Below are 6,655 nucleotides of genomic sequence, written 5' to 3'. Positions count from 1 at the left end.
TTTTTTTTTGACAACTGACACCTGACAATTTTTTGTCTGATACCTGACGATGTCCTAAAATGTACACCGTACTCCTCATCTTCCAAAGCGACACCAGAAGCAACAAGTTGCATGGTCAGTGGGGGTTGAGAGAGCTTTTAGATCGGTATGCATGCCCATTAAGTGCCATCAAAGGGGTCCATATTAATAATAATGATGTTGTTGCACTATAGGACATGTTTGTGAAGAAGCATCCTAGCAACATAAATTAAAAATATCCAAACTCCAATCAGTTACAATTGTTACAGTGTTGTGTCAGCAGTGTTTTAAATCAGTAATTTTTCAGTTTTTCAGAGCCAGGAGGCAGAAAGGGATGCATACAGCATATGGTTATTAATGTTTAAAGATTCTGAACATAAAAGCTTAAAATGATTATTTAACAAAACTGCAGTTGTTTCTATGTAAAAATTAAAATCTAAGTTTATGAATAATTATTACTTGGTGCTGTCAAAGAACAGGGCATTTTATATGCATTTCAAAAGGGTGAGCAAGCTAGAGAGAGCTTGGATTGTGCAGCACTACTCTATTTTTCATTTTTGATTGAATTATTTTTCATTAAATTAACTTAAAACTTGAAATGAACCAGTGAAGGAATGTTGGCATGGAACAGAAAAAAAAATGAACATAAAAGATAAAATGCCAAATTCCAAAGTTTGGTTTGTTTTAGTTTTAGGATAGTGTTAAAGGCCTTCTGTGGGGCCTGTTTTATACAGAAAAGTAGAGACAGGAGACTGCTTTTAACTATGTAAAGCACTTTGTGCTACATTTTTTCTGTATGAAAAGTGCTTTATAAATAAAGATTGATTGATTGATTGATTGATTGATGAGTTGCGTTTGGTCTGCAGGCTGTTTCTCATCTGTTTTAATAAACAGAATTTCACAGCATTCTTCTCTGTTCATGCAGACGCACATTCCTCCTGTAACACTCCCCCCATCATCCAACCCATTTGGTTACCTTGCTTTCTCACAAGTATAAGTTGTGAGTACAAGTATATCAGTCTCCTTATTTACAATTATTCTGCAGCAATTACATTCTGCTGCTGTTCAGCATCAACAACATCTCTGTGCAGCAATGTTAACACTGCAACCAACCTGCTTATATTACCATCGTACATTCTTTATATCTTAACAGATTCAAACATATATTACATTTGTAAACAATAAACAACCATATCCTGCAATTGCCCACAAAACCGTATACATCAGACTATTTACTTTGAACAAAACAATAAGTAAGATTTGAGTTATGCTGAAAGCATCTTTATCAACTGTAAACCCTCCAGTAATGTCAGGATAAAAGAGGTGTGTCTCGGGGCTACATTTGTCACAAAATAAAACATATGTAATAAGATCAGCTACCTCTTTACACTACAAGTGGAATCGCGGCTTCCATTACAACTGGCGGGAAGGTTAGCTTTTTCTCAGGCTATAAAAACACACTTTCTCACAAAATTTATGGTCTTTAAACTAAGACAGAAAAAGGTTTCTTGTCTTTATATGGGCATCGGAGTTAGCTAACTCAAATTACTTACCTGTTTTATACAGAAAAGTAAAGACAGGAGCCATGCGTTGCATTTGGTCTGCAGGCTCTTCCTTGTCTGAGGTGCAAGAGCGTTGCAACGGCCTATCGCACTCACAGCTACTTCCCCCTATTGGCGATACCACATAATTACATTCTCATAACTTCAACTGAAAAGTGCAATATCACAATGCCTTTTACATAACTAAATATTTAAACCCAATTACAATTGTGACCATACACTTGTAGGTGTCACAATAAGACAGACTATTCTGTGTTGGTAATTTGTTCTAATAAATGTGAGCAGAAGAGAGAGGAAGACATCATACAATGAATTTTGATTATAAAATCTTATTTGGTTTTCATATGTGCCCATTTTCAGTGATATCAACTTTAATAGTAAGGAATTAACTAGGCATATTATTCTTTTCTTTCTCTATTTTTTTTTACCTTTTCTTTTGCCCCTGATTAGAATCACTTTAACTTTTGAAATATATTTTTGAAATACTTATAAAAATGCATCTACCATTTTCAGATATATGTAACTGCTGGATATATCGTGAAGTGATTTAGACCATATGATCAAAGTCATGCTTCAACTATTTGGTTGTCTGTCTGTTTAGTTACGCAATTTTCTGAAATTGTCCCGTATTTGCAGTCAGGTGAAAGCGTTTTTCTTTCTTGCTTTCTTTTTCTGTCTGTCTTTAAACTGTTGCCTTCAACACCGAGCTGCAGGCTAGAAGTAGAAGGAAGCAAATGAGCTCTGAAATACTGACTCCTTGGTAAAACACAGTCGGAATGACCTTTAGTTAACAGACAAATTGAGTTGCCGCCAGGGCACACTTCTGACTGTTGAGTGAACACTGTGAAGGAGTATGCATGTCTATGAATGCTGAAGTCGGCAAGTGCTTGAGATCAAGCTAGGGATGTGTGGGCCATATTTTATTTCAATACTTCCACAATACAACAGGCTCCGGCCCCCTGCGATCCTGAATTGGATAATCGACCGAGTTTTGCTTGATCTGTATTTAAGTAAGATAAACACTGGTAAATAACTAATACTAATGTTAGGGTTGGAGGAAAACCACCTTTATGAAATATATCCTTATAACCAATGTTAATAACCTGTTGGCACACGCAGTTAAGTAATGATTAGGGGCATGCTTATCTTTAATTGTTGGTGATTGTAGAAAAAAAGAAAGAAGTGATTGCTGCAGATGAAGTGTACCTGTCTCTGGGTTTCCTTTACATAAAGCCAGAAAAAAGTCAAGGTTTTACATTTTGCAGTTTGTCTGAGTCTAAAGGCAAACAAAATCATATATTCGGTCTGCATGCCCTGCTTAGAATCAGTTGTGTTTTACTGTTCCAAGTTACAATAGATCATGAGCAGAGATTACTGCCAAAAGAGAAAACCGCTGTGATTTTGAATGTAGTAACTGGATGTTTCTGTGACACCAACAGGTCGTAACAGGAAGACTTTATTCTTTCCCAAGGATAACTTAATTATCTATTTACATAGACATGGTTCTGCTGGCTCCACAACACACTAAAGCTACTTCATTCAGTGTATTGATATTGTGTAGAGATGGTAAAATTCACTGACAAATATTCATTAAAAAATGAATGTTAATAAAAGTGTATATATCTTTGAATATAGTTTTATCTCTATAGCAAATCCAACTTATAGGTATCGCAACACTACAAAATGCTGGTAAAAAGAGTAATTTTATTATTATTGCATATTCAATTAAATTCAATTTTATTTATATAGCGCCAAATCACAACAACAGTCGCAAAAAGATTGTGAGCTGTCAGAAGCTGTGTTTTTCTTTTTTTTCATTGCTTAACAAATAAAATCAAAACAAACAAAAAAACCAACCTGAGGATAGTGATATATGCAAATATCACAAAAGGGACAAGTTTAGGTTTCATTGCACCGCCGAGATCCTTCATCTTTCTTTTTCCTTGTAACTAAATGTTACTAAACTGTTTTGGTTCTAGAAGTTTGTTCTATGCTTTGGAGACAAAAGCTTTTTGTCTATGCTGGGGAGGAGAGCAGTCTCACTACTCCCTGACTGAACCCTAAGAACCAATCTTCCCATTTTTATCATCCTGGGAACTAGGAGTGTGATCCAGTACACTGATGTATTCTCCAGATGAAATGAGATATTTGCAATAACTGTCACAGGTGCCCACTTTACACCTCCGGTGTAGTTCAGGATAAGGACTCTGAAACTTGAACATAACTGAGGCTGGGGAAACTTTAGTTGCAGCATGATTTCTGGAATGCCACGACATACCTCAAGAGCTTGATTTTGACCAAGTCATCTTTCTGATGTTTTAATTCCTGAGATCAGGCACAAAACTCCCAGATTTGTAATAAACTACCAGGGAAAATTAGTAGGCTTACCATTTCTTTAAATATACTGTTTTTAATAATAATTCTGTAAGTGAGGTACTTGGAAAGTTTTTAGTAATGCCTCTCAGAGCGTTTTGTCATGTCAGTGTCAGAATATGTCAAAGTATGCTTTACTTAGTAAGAAACAGCTTTGCATGCAAGCATTTGAATAACTTTGACATGATGCTTGGTGTGTACTGTCTGTCTGTTCCTGAGATGAAGCATGTAATTACACTTCAAAGAAAATGGAAGTGAGTCTGCAAATACGGCAGCCTTGTCTATGTGGCAGCACACTGTCATGTGTGACGCCGTGGCTTGACACAGAGCAGGTTGTCACAATGTGCAGTAGTCTTTCATCTGTAATAACTCTGACTTCCAGTAAATGATTAAGACTTTAAAATTACCACTTTTTTAAGAAGAAACTCTAATCTCTTTTTTTGTTTACGTCAGTATTAAGGTACTGCCGAGGAATAAACCAGCTAAAAACTACAACTGCCTTCAATCTCCCTTCCTTTTCCATATTTTCGTGAAGAAAATACTCATTACAGCTGCGCACGAAACAGAAACGGCTTAGCATGCATAGCATCAAGACTGAAACAAACCGGGGCATACATACAAAATATCTTAGACTCATGTACTTTTACACACATACACTCATCAAAGACCATTTTGTGTTCACTTCCCTCCCTCCAAGCAGCTCCTCTCCTCCCCAGTCAATTTGACAAATCCATTAGGGATCCATTACAGACTTTATGAAAAGCAGCTACATTATTTTTCTTCCAGTGCCGAGGAGCCACATAAATAAGCCCAGTGATAGTAATGGCAGTCCTGATGGGGGTTTAAGCGGGATATTTGTGTGTGAGCTGACATGTGTGTGTACACTTGTCCCTGGATATGTCATATTTATCCCTGCACAAATGTGATAGCTCTATTTATAATTTCTAAGCTCTTATATTTGGTAACATTTCACTGATTTCTTTGATGCTGTGCTTTTGGTAGTTCTTTCCCCCGAACTATCAAAATCATCATGATGCAGTTTCATAAGTTGCATGTGTGTCTAGAATATGGTTTATGTATTATGTTTGTTATTGAATGGATGAATGATCCTTATTAGTTCAATAAAGATCATTCATCCATTCATTCATTTATGTTCTTTGTTTATTGCTATATGTTTTGTGTGTTACCAAATTCTCCCTGGCAGATACGTGTGTTAACTCGGTTGATAAAGTGTAATGCAAACAATATGTCACATCTTAGACCTTTAGTCACCTTTAAAGGACATTGTCATAGAACTCTACAAAGCAGTGAACCATGTTTTGAACACATTTACCTTGCTGCATGCTTAGCTTTCACACTGATTTTCTTTCTTGCTGCTTGCTGTGACCTTCATGCTCAATGGCTGCTACTGTCTTTGATATCACTACTGGACAGGTCCATATGGTACCTCCACAAATCTCTGTTCAATACTATTTGTAAGCTGTAAGGTGACCTGTAGCCTCAAAGCCTGCAGAAATTTTTTTTCAGCAGATTCAGAATAAATTAAACGTTGTGTTACCAATCGGATTATTACTGATAAAAAGTGTGACATTTTTTCTTGCTGTTTTTCCTCTTTGGTCAGGTTTAGGCACTAAAATCTACATTTTAGTATTTATACGCTAACAACTACAGCAATTTTTTACAAAGCTTGAGAGACATAGTTTGGTCACATCTCCATCACTACATTAACCAACATTGAGCCAATGCATGTAATTCATGCATATGAACACAGACACACACAAATTCACACAAGAACGCACAGATATACTTGTACTTGCACTTATACTGTGCATGAAAATGTGAGAAATTGTGAGAAAAAAATGACATCAAAAACAAATAGATAGCTAATAGATTCTGACAGGTGGAAAATTGAGATTTCTCTTAAAATTGAGAAGTGGCCCTGTAAAACCAGACAATCTCACCTTGCTGGTGTTGAAAAGACCTGCCACGAGGAGGAAGAGGATATTAGACAAGCTGACAAGCTGTCACAAAACTCAACTGAGCTGCACTTTATGCACAAAGAGGAAAGGCCTAAAGGTGTGTCTTCTTGCCTCGTGACTTAAAGATGGATTCTCATGTTTATGTTTCAGTCCTCCAAAATCTGCCCAGCAGGAGGACTGTATTTCTTTTCTTGCTCTCTCTTCACTCTGTCTTGGCCTACAGCTTCATCAAAATCCCTGTCTTCCACTCAAATGCCACAAACTATAACAGTTCCTCTAAAATAATGTCAAATGTACACCTCCCTGGGGACTTTCTTGCTGTTTTTACTTAACTTGACGAATAGCTCAAGTCATGTTGTGCTGTGGTGAGTTAACAGTGATAGAGCACCAATCAGACGTGTAGAAAAGTAGAAAACTTTGCACTGGTGCATACATGATATTGTGAAACCTTTGCTCTCTTTCATTTCCTTTGTTCATTGTTAGTATTCTTCCATCTTGTCTCAGTCCTGCTGCAGAGGCCAGGACCCCTGACACCTGATGTATTAGTCTGTCTGTGGACTCAGCAGTAGATGTTTTGATACCTTGAGTTCCTGCAGGGTGTGCCTGTGTGTGTGTGTGTGTGTGTGTGCATTTTATGTTATCACATGCAGGCCTAGTGCTGTGTGTGCATACATAAATGCCTGTGTGTGTGTGTGTGTGTGTGTGTGTGTGTGTGTGTGTGTG

The sequence above is a fragment of the Pundamilia nyererei genome, unplaced genomic scaffold (genome assembly GCF_000239375.1).
Source record: "Pundamilia nyererei isolate P.nyererei 1_Seehausen unplaced genomic scaffold, PunNye1.0 scaffold00023, whole genome shotgun sequence".
Lineage (NCBI taxonomy): Eukaryota > Metazoa > Chordata > Actinopteri > Cichliformes > Cichlidae > Pundamilia > Pundamilia nyererei.
Note: the sequence above shows the minus strand (reverse complement) of the source record.